At 56.4% G+C, this 16,985-nt stretch overlaps 1 pseudogene; it reads right to left on the reverse strand.

The window, feature by feature from the left end:
- Positions 1 to 4,710: 4,710 nt before the first annotated feature.
- Positions 4,711 to 16,042, reverse strand: LOC133750510 (serine/threonine-protein kinase LMTK3-like; annotated as a pseudogene).
- Between the last annotated feature and the right edge of the window lie 943 nt (positions 16,043 to 16,985).

Here is a 16,985-nt window from a genome sequence, read left to right on the forward strand (position 1 = left end):
AGGAAAGGGTGGAGGAAAAGGCACAGGTAGGACATGAATTGTGTTTAGAATGGTTACATGGACAAAGAGAATACAAATTTGCAAAATGTAAGACTGGACATAAATCATGTCCAATATTACTAGCCAATAAAAATGGAAGTAAAGGGTACACTCTATAACTATGACTGTTAGTGAAGTGGGGGAAACATATAATGATATGATCAAGGTTATTTGTTGAACTCTTTATTTACATTAGGATTAATCTTATAAAGTAAACTTACAATACATCTTTCTAAAAATTAAGAATGGAAATAGGAGAGAGAGGAGAAAGAAGTGTAGAAGTATGTATAGGAGGAGGGTAGAGTGGGGAGAATCACTATCTTCCTAAATCTGAATATATGAAATGCAAGAAATCTGTATACCTTCAATAAAATTTCAAAAAGAATATCCTTTTTCAAATAAAGCTCAAAAAAGCAATGTTATATAAAATTTTCTCACAGCATCTCTGTCTATACATGAAGGGACTTTTACATTGCTCTCTTCCTGGTAATAATGTTGCATTGTCATAAACTCATTCCACAAGAATTGTGTCACCTAGAACTGATAATAATATCAAAATTCATTACTATAACATGTATAAATTTGCAATTTTCTTTTTCTAATTTTTTTATTTTTCTAAATTTTTAAAAAATTTTTAATGTGAAAACATTTTATGTAGTTTATATATACAGATTTAGGAGCATAGCTATCCCATACTCGCTCCCACTCACACACCCACCCTCCATTCTCCTTCCTTTCTTATTCATTCTTTTAATCAACTTTCAGTTTATTTTAACCCTACAGAAAATAAAGACTTCAAAAATTGTAATAAGATAAAAAGCAATTCTTCAACAGTAGAGATAAGGGCTCTAAACAATCATTGAACCTCACAATGTCAATGTAAATTTTTGGTACTATATTAATGATCACAGATCAGGGAAAATATATGGTATTTTTCTTTGGAGGACTGCCTTATTTCATGAAGTATAATGGTGTCCAGTTTTATCCATTTTGTTGCAAAAGACAGGATTTAATTCTTTTTTATAGCTGAGTACTATCCCATACTAAATATATACCACCATTTCTTTATCCCATCATCCATTGATAGATATCTGGGTTGATTCCATATCTTAGATATTTGAATTTATCTACAGTAAACATGGGAGTACAGATAACTCTTGCATATGCTGTTTTCATTTTGTTTGGTAAATTCTCAGGCGTGGGATGGCTGGGTCATATGGTAGACTTATTTTCATATTTGTGAGATATACTGTCTTTGACAGTGGCTGTATTAGTTTACATCCCCAACAATAATGGATGAGGGAATCTTATTATAAGGGGAAAAACTGTTATAATCCAAAATTGTACTTTCAAAATTTATATTAAATAAGTTTATTTATATTAAATTTTATATTTATATTATTAAATTTATATTAATTTAGATTTATTAAATAAAAGTTAAAAATAAAAGTAAATTTAAAAAAGAAAGTTGACTACAATATGTCATGGTGAAGATCTTTTCTGATCATGTCTCTTAAGAGTTCTATGTACATCCTGTACTTGGATTCCCTTTCTTTCTCCAAATTAGGAAAGTTTTCTGTTATTATTTCACTGAATAGCTCTTCTAATCCATTCTCTCTTTCCACATATTCAGAAAGACTCAATTGTTGGGTTGTTTCATATTATCCAATAAATCTCCAATGCTGTTTTTAATTTTTCTAATTTATTTTTTATTTGGTCTTACCATTTCCCAAGATTTTTCCTCTAGCACAGATATTCATTCCGCTGCTAACAAAGTCTATTGTTAAGAATTTCCATTGTGGCTGGCGCCATGGCTCACTAGGCTGATCCTCTGCCTCCAGTGCCGGCACTCTGGGTTTTAGTCCCAGTCGGGGTGCCAGATTCTGTCCTGGTTGCTCCTCTTCCAGTCCAGCTCTCTGCTGTGGCCCGGAAAGGCAGTGGAGGGTGGCCCAAGTGCTTGGGCCCTGCACCCACATGGGAGACTGGGGGAAGCACCTGGTTGCTGACTTTGGATTGGTACAGCACGCCGGCCATAGTGGACATTTGGGGAGTGAACCAACGGAAGGAAGACCTTTCTCTCAGTCTCTCTCACTGTCTAACTCTGCCTGTCCAAAAAAAAAAAAGAATTTCCATTGTATTGTATTTGATTTATTGACTTCTTCATTTCTAATATTTGTTTCATTTCTCTTGAATCTTACAGGAAAAGTTTCCCTGTCATGTATGGATTTCTTTAACTCATGAATTTGTTTCCCACATCATCATTCTCCTGAATTCCTTTTCAGGCATTTCATCAATCTCTTTGTCTTCACATTTTTATTTGAAGTGTTGTTGTGTTCTTTTCAGAAAGTCATATTGTCTTCCTTATTCTTGCTTCCTGTATTTATGCATTATTTTCAGACATTTATCAATATACTTGTTGTTTTTCTCCTCTGATGGACTTTATACTTGAACTATGTCTCTGTGACTAAGTTGAATGTCTGTTCTTTAAGTGAATACCAGAGGCATCTGCTAGGTGTGGCCAGTGAACTCTGGTGAGAGCTCAAAGGTATGGTGAGAATCCAGGATGACACCCAAGATGGGCATGTCAGCAGGGGAGATGGTGATCATGCCTGTTGGTGTAATATCAGTCTCACCTCCTCTACTATTCCAAGGTGATCAATGACTGGGGTGATCCCACAATGGGTACAACACCTATCCATGCTGGCACATGAATTGCATAACGGATCTGTGTGGTACTCAGTGTAAGCAAGGAACCTTTGGCAATGACCCAGCCCACGCCATCAGGGACCTCTGAGCCTCTGATGCCAGACACAGTGTTTGCCCAGAGACCCAGATACACCCTGCGCCCTATCATGCAGTCACAGTATTCCCACAGTCACAGCTACGGGGTGCTGACCTGTATGTCTGTCCTGTCCAAAGAGAGAGCAAAAAGGTTCTCAGAGCCAGCTGCTCATGGGTGCTCTGCCTTGGGATTTTGAGTCTTGGAACCTGTGATATGTGGACAGGAAGGGGGCACCTCACAGTCCTATGTGGTTGCCTGGTCCCTAGTTTAACCCTTCAAGTGAAAGCCAGTGGGTAATGTGGATTTTTTCCTCACAAAATCCCCTGCACAAAAGCAACCACCACCTCTACTGGTGTCAAGAGGGCACCTTCTCCCCACTAGTGCCAGGCACCTTTGTTGGGAGCTTGAAGAAATAAATACCTTTTCTTTCACTGGATTAGGTGGATACGATGCCCTCTGTTGGGGCTCCATTCTAGACTCAGTGTGCTCTGCAAAGCTCTTCCCCATGCAAAATCACCAATGGCCTAGGCTGTGCAGTCTCTTCACACTGCGATTTCTGAAGCTGGCACCTCCTCCAGTCCCTGGCTGCAGGAGTCATGGGAGGTGTCCCCACTCATTGCTGCAGGTCTGCACCTTCCCCACTACCTCTGCATCCCTCTTCCTTCTGTAGAGTTTTCACCACAACTCTTCCCTGGGGATTCACTGCCTCTGCTTTTCTTCTGCTATTTTCCCATAGTCAAAAGCAGCCATCTTTTCCCCGTTCAGACATCTTGGAGTCTGCAATTTTTTTCATTATGGAATTGGGCTTGTGTGCCATCACACATTTTATAAAGACTTATGTGTGCTTTATTTAAATATAAACAAATGAAAAATCGTAGTAGGGATAATCAAATAAAACATGACTGGTATTCATCAAACAGCTCCAATTATTTTCATTATTTTTATTACTGAGGAATTTGAACACTGGCTTCATGAACAGTTTTTCATGTTTAATGACTATTTGTATTTTTTATAATATTCCAGTCCCATGCCTTTTTCTTCTTCTTCTTTTTTTTTTTTTTTGACTGGCAGAGTTAGAGAGAGACGGAGAGAAAGGTCTTACTTCCTTTGGTTCACCCCCCAAATGGCTGCTACGGCCATCACACTACGCCGATCCGAAGCCAGGAGCCAGGTGCTTCCTCCTGGTCTCCCATGTGGGTGCAGGGCCCAAGCACTTGGGCCATCCTCCACTGCCTTCCCGGGCCACAGCAGAGAGCTGGACTAGAAGAAGAGCAACCGGGACAGAATCCAGTGCCCCAACTGGGACTAGAACCCAGAGTGCTGGTGCCGCAGGCAGAGGATTAGCCTAGTGAGCCGTGGCACCGGCCCTGCCTTTTTATTCTACTAAAATGTTTTTTCTCATCAGTTATTAAGAAAATAACTTTCATTATTTTGCCATGGTTTTAACTGACAATCCCTGTTATCCTAGAAGTATTTGAGGGGCTGGCACCATGGCTCACTTGGTTAATCCTCCACCTGCAGCATCAGCATCCCATATGAGCACCAGCTTCTACTCCTGGCTGCTCCTCTTCCAGTCCAGCACTCTGCTGTGGCCTGGGAGGGCAGTGGAGGATGGCCCAAGTGCTTGGGCCCTGCACCTGCATGGGAGACCAGGGGGAAGCACCTGGCTCCTCACTTGGGATCGGCACAACACCAGCCATGGTGGCCATTTGGGGAGTGAACCAACGGAAGGAAGACCTATCTCTTTGTCTCTCTCTTTCACTGTCTATAGCTCTACCTGTCAAATAACTTTTTTTAAAAAAAAAGTAGTATTGAAATCAAGTATAACATACTATATATTTATTTTGTAGAAGTTTCAGTACTTCTAAAGGATGAAAAAATACATAATCTCACTTGAAATTTAATCCCCTGCTTTCTGGGTTCCCCACCTGATGGAAGAGGCAGAAGGTCAGGTCCCCGTGGAAGAGACCAGCTTGCACTTCCCCTCCAGAGCCCTGTCTACAGGCTCATTGGCTGCACGCAGAGACTTGAGCAGCCCCTGCATTGGCAGGCCCTGTCCACATCGGCACTGCTCACCATGACAGGCACCACGGCTGCCCACGACCTCCCAGGGCCATGCGGCCCTGCACGGCACCCACTGTCACTGCCACTGTGTCCCCCTCCTAGTCCTTGTCCTCATCCTCCCTGTCCTCTGCTGGCCCTGAGGACCCCGCCCCACTGGCCTCCCCGTAAGCTGCCCTGGCATTTGCACCCTGCCACGGGGGCCACCGCAGCCCAGGCCCGGGAACTGCATGAGCACGAGCGATGGCAGTGCCAGTGAGAGCCGCAAGAGCTTGGCTGCTAGGGGAGAGATACAGTGAGCCCTTTGACCCACAGAGACTGAGGCAGGCCCCCAGGCCTGGCTGTGCTCCAGTAAGCCCCCAGCCCCCACTCCCTAGCTCCCAGCAGCAGCCAGCGCTCTCTCCAGGGGCCCTCAGTCTCTGTGCCCTGTACCTCTCTCTGGCCACAGGCGTCATCCCCCCATTCCTCTCACCTCTGAACCCATGCACCTGCCAGGAACTTGCTTTCCTAAGGCAAGCCCTGCTCCTCCACCAGCCAGGGGCTTTTGAAGCCCCCAGACCCTCTCACTGTGGCAGGGAGACAGAGCTAGAGCTGAGCTCCTGAAAAGGCTCAGTCAGTGCTTGTGAAGTTAATGGATGAATGGTGCCCACAGTGTGACACTGGCTCTCAGATGCCAAAGCGGGGCTGTCTGATGGTCTTTAGGCCCCTCCCCTTCCCTAGCAGGCCCTGGTCTCAGGTCCCCACAGGAGGAAACCCGGCTTCGTATCCCAAGCCTGTCCTACTCACTTGCCGATCATCCCTGGCCAAGCAGATCCACCCGTGTCCTCACTGCCAATGAACAGAGCTACTCAGTCCTCCAACAGCGCATAGGTGAACTGCGGGCCTGTGGGGGCAGGATGGGGATAAGGTGAGGTCCTAGGTCGGGCAGGGGAAAATATGGATACAGACCTTCCGCTCCTCTGCAGAGGCACCTTGATGGTGCCCAACTCAGTGCCCTTGACCCCACACCTGGACGCCCTCCCCTGGGTTGTGTATGGCTTCCTCCCTCCTGTCCACCTTTCCTGATGACCACCTTAGGGTGATGGGGTCCCTGGGGGTGCCATACAGGAGGAGCAACAGGGGCTTGGGGGACCTCAGAGAAAAGTTGGGGTGATGGCCCTTAGAAATCAGGAAGGCCTCCCAGGGAACGGAACTGTGGGTAAGGTCTCGGAGGATGCATAGGAGTTCGCCCAGCAGGAAAAAATAGGCCAGCACCAGCCTCTGCCCACCCAGGTCTGCAGCTGCTCCAACTTTTGACAACGCAGCTGGCCCCAGGCTGCCCACTGTGGCCTGGTGAAGGTGAAGAGGAGACAGAGGCCTGTGCCTGGCCCATTCCTGGCCCTCGCGCCCCAGCCACAGGCTCACCTGGAGAGGAGAGCCCTGGAGTCCCCAGGACAGACAGGAGCCGCCATCACCTCCCAGGGATTCTGGGGGCCACCTCCCCCATGTCTACCTCCTGATGGGGGCCTCTGTCTTCTCTGACACAGTCCCCCAGGGGCGAAACACCCCTGCGTCCTTAGCACAACTGCCTTTCCAGGGAAGGCACTGTTGTGCCTCCAGCTCACCATGGCCGATGAAGGTGGCAGCTCAGTGCCTGGCACACTACCCACCTCAAGGCTGGCACAGTGGGCAGACACCTTAGCCCCCTACAGTTTCCCCCAGAGGCCCACAAGGCCCAGGACGCGCTGCCTCTGAGTTGGTTGCAGCCATGGGGAAAACAAACAGCACTCTGGCTTAAAAGGGGGAAAGAGCAGAGGCGGGCTTCCTGAGAAGGAGCTGCCCCTCGGGACTGGGCGGTTTCTCTGGAGCCGAGCTGGCCCCGTCCTCCTCCCTATGCTGTCTGGCCCCTGTGGGCAGCTGAACTGCAGCCCCTGACATGTGGGAGTGGCAGTGGCTGAAGCAGGTGAGCTTTGCATGCTCTAGTTCATCTCCTTTAACTACACCCTTGGGAGAGAGGCGCTGTCCTGGCCATCTGTCTTGGCAGATGGAGAAACTGAGGCATGCAACAGGAAGGACATGGGCCCCAGGCGGCAGAGCTAGAGCAGGACTGAGCCATGGTGGTTGTGGCTTTGGGGTCTGCCACGCCCAGCCTGCCCGGCCTCTGGGTTCTGCTCTCCCCCTCCCCCCCGCCCTACCAGAGCTGCCACCTGAGCTCCTCAAGGCCTCCTCACCTTTGATCTGTTTGTTCCTCTGTGGGGGTCCCAAGTCCAAGTATCCATGCTTCCCCCTGCCAGACCATGGCATCTCAGGGCCCTTCCTCTGTGGCTTGCGGAGGGGTTCCGTCTCCAGTGGGTGCACTGTTGCCACAGGCCTTGCTGTCTTGGACCCGGGCTCTCCCTCTGACACCACCTCTGGCCTGGCTCTGGGGGGTGGGGTGCTGGCTCCAGCCTCCTACTCTCTACTCATCCGACTTTTGCATCCGCACCATCCCCGTGCCCACTGGGGCTCGGCCCCCACTCTCAAGGACCAGCCTCCCAGCCCCAGGAGCTCTCGGCGCCCCCTTCCCCTAGTCTCGTGGGCTCTCCTCTAGGTCCCGGCTTCAGCATCCCACTCCTGGTGGCTGGGCCAAGGGGTCCAGGGCCGTCTCTGTGCCACTCTGGGTGAAGCCGCCATGCCTGCTGTGGGGGCTCTCTCCGTAGAGTGCTCCGAATCTGGCCCCCATTCTCCTGTGCCTTCTCCTGGGTCCTGGGGCTCCCCGCGGCCCAGTCTCTGGTGGCTTCTCCACTCCTGGGCAGTCTTGGACCCCCATTGTCTGATGCCTTCTCCTCCCTCCTTGGGGGCATCACCTCCCCATTCTCCAGCGCTTTCTCAGCTATCTAGGGGGACCCTGGGCCCCTATTTGCCGCCGCCTCCTTCCCCTCATTGGGGACTCTCTGCCCCCGCTCTCCAGTGCTGTCACCCCGTTCACGGGGAGCTTCAGGCTTGGGACTCTCTCCCCACTGCCCAGGGCTGGCAGGTCCCTGTTCAGGCCCTGGGGCTTTCTCTCTTTCCCCGGGGCCTCTCCCGGCCTTCCTGAGTCCTGCCTCCCAGGGTGTCCGCCCCTTGCCCCCTAGGAGGTTCCTTGTCAAATCCTCCCGCAGGGACATCAGCCTCTGCTCTGTGCTCACTTGGACTACGAAGGTCAGCTTCTCCTGGGATCCCGGGAGTGGGAAGGGACCCGGGTCTGTGGGCAGCCGGGGCCTCTTGGGTCGGGTGGCTCTGGGGAGCCTGTGGCAGAGGGACCTCTTCCTCCTTGGCCGTCCCCCACCTGGGAAGACTCCCTCAGGCGGAGAAAGGGGTCTCAGTCTTGTAGCCACTGTCCCCTGGCTTGGGGACTCAAGAGGAGGGGCCTGAGCTGGGACTGACCATGGGGGGGGGGTGTCGGGGGACGCAGCCAGGTCCGCGGGTGCCTGGGGAGGTGGTACCCGCGGGGAGGGGAGGGCGAGGAGCTGGAGTTGGCCCCCGGCCCGGGGTACTGGGGGCTGCTGCTTTCCTGAGGAGGTCCAGAAACACGGTGGGGGGATGGGGGAGTTTGGTCAGGGAGCCCTGTTTTGCCCACAGGGAGGAGTCGTCCTCAGTGGGGGGTGGGGACAGCCAACAGCAGGGTGCCCCCTCCAACTGCCAACTGCCAACAGCCCACAGCTTAATCAGGCTCCAGCGACAGGCAGGAGCAGGCCCCCTAGGGGCTGCACAGGGAGCACAGCAGGGGCCCTCCAGGCTGGGGCTTCCCCCCAGGGCTGCTGCTGTCCTTGCTGGAGAGCTGCCCTCCTCCTCCTCACTCCCCCAGCACCTCGGCAAGGTCTCCCGTCAGCATCTTCCCCACGCCCCAGCCCCTGGGATCCCAGCTGCTCAGCAGGAAGCTGCCTGATGCGGAGGACTGGGCCTGGAAGGGCTGAGGCACCAGGAAGAAGGGGGAGGCCAGGTCTCTGACACTAGCTGGGGACCAAGGGAGGGCCTGAGGGGCCTGGCTCCAGAGGGTCCCATCATTGGCGAAGAGGGGCTCCGGGTGGGAGCCGCGCTCCTACAGGCGCATGTATAGTACTCGCTGCTCACTGAGGGGCTACGGATACTGATGACAGGCAGCACGCTGGGTGTGGACAGCGCCTTGTAGACGGGATTGGAAGTGTTGGCATGGGGGCCCGGGGTCATGGTCGCGGGCTGCCAGGGGGCGCCGTGCTGCCCCGCCCCAGCCCGCCCCCCCGCTGGCCTTCTCCCACAGCACTGGAGATTCAGGCAGCGGCTGCTCTCAGCGATCCTGAGCACTTCATTGGGGTCAGCCCTGGGGAAGCCATTATCCTGAAGCAGGAACGGGGACGAGGTGCTGGGGTGCGGCGCGCTGTGCGACCGGGGGCCAGGGCCCGTCTCGGGGCGGGGGCGGTGGAGGGGGCGGCCGCTCGGAGAACAGGTAGGTGAGCTGCAGCTGGAGGTCAGAGGCTGAGGGGCACTGGGCAGGCGGCCGCCAGCTAGACTGCAGAATGCCCTTCCTGAGGGCGGGTGAGCGTGTGCAGGGTAGAAGGCTGGGGGGAAGGTGTGGGGTGGGGGGAGGCTGGCAGGTGTGAGGAGCCCTGCCTACTCTGAGCTGTGGGATTAGAGATGGAAGCAGCAGGCATCTGTTGGAGGAAACCGCTTCATGTGCCAGCCCTGCCCCTCCCTGCCTGTTTTCCTCCAAGTCCCAGGTGCTTCCAGAGGTGATGGGGAACCGGGCCCCTGGCAGGTCTGGGGTCCCTGCCGTAGTCAGCGTAGGGCAGCTTGAGCCTCGGTCAGGCCAGCTTGACGAACTGCTGGCCGACCACGGAAGGCCAGGACCTCCTCCTCCTCGGATAGTAGGGCTACTGGGAAGGAGCCCCTGTGAACACCTGGACTTGGGACCAGGGCTGGACAGTCTTGAGAGCAGAGCCGCAGCCACGGAGCTGAGGCGGGCTGTGGCCACCTGCAGGGTTTGGTTGATTGCTGGTCCACCCCTTGTCCCAAAGGGTTCTTGAGTTCACTGTGGGGCCTGTGACGGGTGCCGCACCTTGCCTGTCAATCACATGCTCCCTGGGCCTCCTATTCCCGCCTTATGGGCAGACACACAGTGGACATGAGGCAGGGTGGGCAGCTGCACAGGCCCAGGCCTTCCACGGGACTGCTGGGGTGAGCTCAGTGGACACAGGAGGTGGGCAGCTGGTGGGTGGGAGGGAGGCAGGAGGACAGTGGAGGTCATGGGTATGATGCACACACAGGAATATACAAACAGGCGTGTTGCACACACAAATGTAACACACAGTCATGGGCATGGACAGGAGTGTGTGTGGCTGTCCATGGCCCCCACTCTCGGACTCTGAAAGCTGAACTGTGCAGACCTCAGGGACCTGGCCACTCAGCGAGGGCAGGCAGTGGCGAGGGGACCCTGCCATGCCCTCTGCAGAGCCGTGCCCACATAGCCAGGTCAGAGGGAGACTGCACAGAGCAGACACCTGGCTGAGCTCATGGTGGGGACAAAGCAGGGGCTTCAGCTCCTGCTCTACATTCCAGGGCCATGAGGGGCAGCACAGCTTGGAGAGAGCAGTGACAGGGTGTAGCATGGGGGGGGGGGAGTGCCTGAGAACAAGGGAAGGCAGGGAATACAGGGGTGGGGGCTGTACAGGGTATGGCGCTGCAGGGGCCATAGTCCTTGCCCCCTCCCACCTGCTGTGATGCTGAGGTTCCCTGGTAAGAAGCCAAGAGGAGGAGTCTGACCACGGAACCGGGCTCGTGAGCGGGGCAGTGCTGCTTGTCCCCGCAGAACCCTGCACACTGCTGGGCTCCGAAGACGCTGCCCCGGTTTTAATTTGTGGGGGAAGCGACTTTTTACGTTCCTGGGATTTCCTAACAGCTGAACGACACAAAAGTGATGGGCAGCAGGAACTTCGCTCCTGGGTCCCTGACCCAATACCTCCTGGGATGGGGAGCTCACCAACCACGGGAGCAGCCAGGGCTCAGGCTGGCCAGAATTTCCAGAGTTGTGTCAATTTTTGCCTGAGGATGCACAGAGCAGCCGTCATCCTAGCCCCTGACCCCGCACTGCCCCCATCCTCCTCTCTGCGGACCATTTGTGGGCCCTTGTGCCTCAGCTGCGGCCCAGGAAGCTGTGCTGTTCCTCAGTGAAACTCCAGGAACTGGGGGTGCCAGAACATCCTATTTCTGACCCCAGCCTCCTGACGCTGCACTCCCACACGCTGGCCACGGTCACGTCTCTGCCGGCTCCCAGGGCGCCCTGCCAGCTGCCTCTCCACGAGGACAAACCCAGCCGAGCTTGTACACTGGTGGGACAAAGCTCCAAGCTGTGATGGACTCTGCATCAGCGAACTGGGGCCGGCCATGTGCCACAGCTGGAGCAGGCAGGCCCTCCCCAGCCATGGGGAGTAGGAGCAGAGAGCTGGCACCTCAAGTGGTCCTGGGAAGTTTCAGGTGCCACTGGTTTGATAGAGAGGATGGGGCGGGGCCAACGAGATCCAAGTGTGGAGCAGACTCAGTGGGTGGTGGGCGGGGCACAGAGACAAGGAGACCCTGCAGTGGACTAACCATCCTGGCACCCCCGTTCCCTAATATCCTCAGGATCTGCTCCCTCCTGTGGATAGAAGTCCCCAGGTGCCACGGTCCCAGCCCTCCCCCTGCCCGTGCGGGCTATACCTGCTATGCTTGCTGGCCACAGTGCCGCTGCAGGGGCGGACTGCTGAGGTAGGGGTCTGGGGGTTCTGAACCAGGGATGACTTGCCCAGGCTGCAGCAGCACCATCAAGGCTTCAGCCAAGGGTGGCCTGGGCCATCTGTTCTCCAATCCCGCTGTGCCCCTAGCCACACGTGTGCTCAGCTCCAGAGACCCAGCCTAACATGAGAGAAGCCCTAGACCGAGGGCCCTGCCTCCCCCTCCTGTCACTTCTGTCTTCCTCTCCCCAGACCCTGGAGAACAGCTACCCCCACGCAGCTAGGGACAGTGTCCTCCCCATGTCCCCCCCGGGAAGGTCAGTGACCACAACCCTGGAAGCCACTGGGGTGTGCGCTGTCCGATTCAGTCACTAAACCAACTCCCACTGCGGGGGCCCTGGAGAGGCCCATGTCCAGTGTGTCGGAGGCCTAGGCAGTGGCAGGGTGGTGAGCAGCTTTGGGGTCAGGGGGACAAATGGACCATCACAGGGGTCCAGATGATGCCAAAGGTCAGACCTCATAGAAGGAGCTGGGTCTGTGACATGGATGCTGCGAAACGGGGGCCTGGGGAGAGGGACTGCCGGGCCAAGGACACTGTGCCCATGGATTCCCCCTCCTCAAGGAGCCCCTAGGGACCAGGGCTGAAGAGGACAGCAGGCCCTGGCAAGAGGCCTTGCTGGCTCAGGTGGACCTCCAGCCCTGGGGCTGCTAAATGCAAAGTCCCTGGACTCACAGCATGCAATTGCAGCCCCTGTAGACCCCAGAGCTGGCCAATGTGCAGGCACCACCCTTCCTCCACCCCCATACCTTGTCTTCCCAGGGTCTGGCCGGCATTCACCGCTGCCCCAACCCACACTGCGTGAGCCCCTCCAGCTCAGTGAGACCCCACGGCTGGCAAACAGTACTGAGACCGAAGTCTCCAGGGGCTCAGTTCGAGTGGCTTCCCACTGAGTGTCTGCCTGGAGGATGGACTGCCTGGTGGGGCCGTGGAAGCAGCCTTGGAAAGCCCAAAAGCTAAGGGAGGGTGGGGGGAACCCCTCCCCCGGCAGAGGGGCCGCTGAGATAATGACCACCACGTGTCAATAAAAACTGAGCCGAGCCTCTCCTTTGCTCCCAGATGCTGGGAATCCAATTAGAGACATCTTAGAGCTGCTCTGGCAGCTCTGCCCACATCCTCCCCAACACAGTGGAGCCGAGGGTCCAGGTCCTCAGCCAGTGTTCTCTCTGCCACAGGGAGATGGCCTGGACACCCCATTTCACCACCCTGGGCCCCAGGGACCTCCTGGTCTACCCACACCCCAGTCAGGGGACGGAGCCCCCCCCCCCCCAGGGGCTTTGAGACACAGACCCGGACTCCAGAAGGCAAGAGACTTCCGGAAGGCAGGATTCTGGGGCTTTAGATACTGGACTCCCCACCCCACCCCCATGCTTCAACCTGGGACGGGAGCTTCAGCCATTGGTACCTGCCCCAGGGGGGATCCATCTTTTCTCCTGCAGCTCCAGGGGAGTCCAGGCCCAACAGCTTCAGGACCCCTCCCGGCCCACAAGGTAGGGTCTGCAGGGAGATGGCTGTTGGTACCACGATGGGGACGGGGAAAACTCAGGGTCAGTTGCAAACACATGACCCACAAGGTTAGGAGGACTCTGTTCTTACCCCCTTCCGCTGCCCAGTCACTCTGATTGACTGCCTTTGGATCTTCCTGACTGACCAGATCTTTGGGGACTGACAACCTGTGTGGCTGTCTGCTGCCTCTCCAAGCTGCTCACGGTGCATACCCCCCACTCCCACCCCAGGTGCAGACACACAGTGATGCCTCCTTCCCAACCCACAGGGGAAGTTCTCCCATGTAACGCCCCTCCCAGCGGTGCTGCAAGGACCCTGGCCTCGGGGCTCCCAGGGCAGGGGCTGCCACAGGTGTGGGCCAGATAGTGGCCAGGCCACAGGTACACTGGACTCGACCTGTGAGTAATCCGCTGGCAAGTCGGGCTGGGGTTGGGTGGGGTGGAGTCCCGTGGCTCCCAGGCCTCCCCCACACCGTTCTGGGGTTCGCGCACCTGGGGGTCTGGGCTGTGTTTCCCTGAGGTTTTCCAGGATCCGTGTCGAGGCACAGCGCCCCCTGCTGGCAGCCCCTGCGGGGACTCCACAGCTGGTTTCCCTCTGGGCCCACTCTGTAAACCTTGTGCAAGGTCTTGGTGATTTCTGTTACAGACAATCCTGGTGCATCTGCCCTGTATCTGCCTGCCTGGTTACCAGCACGCTTTGTCTCCTGGAGGTTTACTGAACCATCTTTTTCTGAATTTGGAACACCAAAGGCACACATCATGCAGAGTTTGTGTTGTGCACTGCAGGCTCTCCTCCGTGTGGTTAGAGTCTGTGACAGTGTGAGGTGGGGTTTTCTTCAGGACCCCATCTTGTTAGCACAGGCTCATTACACCATCTGCCTTCCCCCCCACCCCGCCTCGCCACCGGGATCGCAAGCCAGCTTCTCCGTGCCACTTGCCTTCTAAGTCTTGGCCTGCTCCAGGCTTCCTCGACGCAGGTGGGGAGAGGGCCCAGGGATGACAGAGGTGGCTTGGCCTCGCTGCACCCTGGCAGAGGTGCACAGACCCCAGGGCAGGTACAGTGGGACACCTGGCAGCCATTGAAATTGGTGAGGGAAGATGGCATTCACATTCCTGCACCTGCTCTGTGAGGCCACCATGTTCCCTTGTGGCCCCAAACCTCCCGTGAGTCCCTGCCCACTCCACCTGTGTGGCCTCAGCTCCCCATGTGAGCTCCCTCGTGGGAGGCGAGGGCTGCGCAGAGGAGCCAGGCTTGCTGAAGGCCTCAGTGGGAGGGAGGAGACTCAGCACTAGACCAAGACTCTGAGCACCCAAAGCAGCCGCCACCCTCCAGCCAGGGGGCAGTCACCCTCCTGGCTCTGCCACTGGTTTGGGGTCCTGACCGTGGAGGCACAGGTGTGTGGATCTCTGGGCTTGGCTCTCAGGCATAGGCCCAGGGCCAGATGAGGGGGCAGGGACTGTCTCCAGCAGGCCAGAGATCCAAGAGCCTTGGGAAAGGACAGGTAGAGGCAGAAGGGCCCCTGCAGCCCTACATTTGTCCCTCCGGGTCCCACATGCAGGTGCACAGGCCCTGCAGGGTCAGCTCTTTTTGTGGCCTCTACAGGAGCTCTGGGGGTGGGGGTGGGGGTGGGGCCTGTGCTCTTGTCCTCCATTCCTGTAAGGAGCCCAGCCTGTCTGGACAAGGCCCACCCTCTGGACCGTGCCCTCCTCAGCACCTCAGACCCCATCTCCCAATGCAGCTGTCTCCCGAGGCTGGGCGTCCACTTGGAATTTCCCTGGATGCACCTGAACCCCTGGCAGGGGAGGAGGAGGAGAAATGGGAGGGGCTGAAGGGACCAGCCTGGGGTGTGTTTGTGTGTGTGAGAGAGAGACTGGGGTGGGGACTCTGAAGTGGCCTAGTGGTGGGTGAGCAGGCAGAACACAGCCCTGTCCCTGCACACTTAGAGGCTGAGATGGGCAAGTGGGGGGGGGGGGCTGCCTGGGTGCTGGGGCTACTGCCCTGTGGCCCTGGGAAACCCAGGGGGGCTTCAAATCCCTCACAGGTACCGCCCACGGCTTCCCTTCATGCTGAGTCACCAAGACGGTTCCCCTCTCCCAGGCCAGAAGCCACTGCTGGAAGTCACCATTTTCACCCAGTGACCCCTGGCAGGCCCTGGGCCAGGGGTCCTGCCTGTGTGCTGCTTAGGGGGCGGAGCTGCTGCCTGCCTTGCCCTCAGCTGGAACTGGACCCGCAGCCTGGCAGCTTTGGGCCTGGTAGAGCTGGCAGTGAGGGTGGTAATGGACACCCTGGTCTCAGCATGGGAACAGCCACCCCGGGTCCAGCTGCTGAGCTGGAGGCCAGGGGGGCACAGATGGGGAGGCAGTGGGACTGGCCAGGCACTGCAGCCTCTGAGGGCATCACACCTCACCTGTGCACCCCCCCACCTGCATACACCCCTCTCACCTGTGCACACCCCCTCACCTGTGCACACCCCACCTTACCTGCACACATGCCCCCTCACCTATGCACATCCCCCTCACCTGTGTACCACCTGCAAACCCTCCCTCACCTGTGCACACCCCCTCACCTACACACCCCCTACCTGCACACTCCCCTCACCTGTGCACACTCCCCTAACTTGTGCAAACCCCCTCACCTGCACACATCAGCCTCACCTGTAACCCCGGCCAGGCCTGAGCATGCCTGGCATGTGGGGCTGACACCTCAGAGAGTAGCTGGTGTTGGTTTGTGGCAGCTGCAGTGTGGAGCTGGAAGGGAGGCTTTTATCTTTTCTCTGGCCCGCTGGTGAATCTGGGGCCCCAGCTGTTGCGGGGTAGGCGTGCAGAGCTGACGGAGAACTCGGTGGCCTTTCTGGGACTTTTTGGGATTTTCCAGGACTTTCTGGGGGATCTTCACAAACTGCAGCAGAGGCATCGTGCTGAGCGACTCACAGATGTCTTGCAAGAGCAAGCCTTCTGAGGCAGAGGGGCTTTGGGGAGGATGCACACTGGGAGGGGGCTGCTTCATCCCACATAGGAGGGGAGTGGAATGGCAGAGGGCGTAGCCCCACCTGGGTGAGGGCTGTGGAGGGGCCACCTGGAGCTGCAGTGAGCAATGGGTGTCCCTGTGGGTGATCTGGGGGAGAGGACCCCCAGCAGCACAGGGACCCCATCCTCCAAGGCTTGGGCAAGCCCAGGGGCAGCTCAGGTGACACCAGTGGCCAGATAGAAGGGCCCAGGAGCGAGAACAAGAGCAGCCGCCCTGCACCGAGGCTGGCTGCCTTCTGTGGGGGCTATGGGCCTCCCTGTGCAGGTTGTGTGCTGAGGATGGGGGCTGTCCAGGGTGGAACAGAAACTTGGGGGCATGGGGAGCCCACAGGTCCATCTGCATCATTGTTGGGGTTGACATCTGTGCAGACAGGGTGGGGACCTCCATGTTGTGGGATTTTTTTGGATGGACACACAGTCCTGCTCAGTCCAGGCACCTCCTGGGCGGGTACTGGGCCTCAGGAGGTTCTGGACAGGGACTTGGGGCTCCTCCCACCTTCCTGCACAGACTAGAGCAGGTAGCATGGGGAATACCCTGTAGGTGCAGGCACAGCCCCCAGGCGCCACTGTGCCTGCCACCTCAGAGAAAAAGAATACGAAACTGATGTCAAACCACAGGGCTGGTTCCCAGCTCCTGACAGAGGGCAGAAGTCCTCAGAAGCTTCCAAAACCATCAGATATCCACCTCCTACCCCCACCGGCAGCCGGGGCAGACGACACCCCACTCAGGCATCATGGATGCTAGAGGGTGTGGCCCAAAGGACGTGCTGGCCGCCAGGAACATCAGCCTATGCCAGTATCTGTCAGCCCATGGGGTGCACACATGTGTG

This window comes from Lepus europaeus, chromosome 21 (assembly GCF_033115175.1).
Source record: "Lepus europaeus isolate LE1 chromosome 21, mLepTim1.pri, whole genome shotgun sequence".
NCBI lineage: Eukaryota > Metazoa > Chordata > Mammalia > Lagomorpha > Leporidae > Lepus > Lepus europaeus.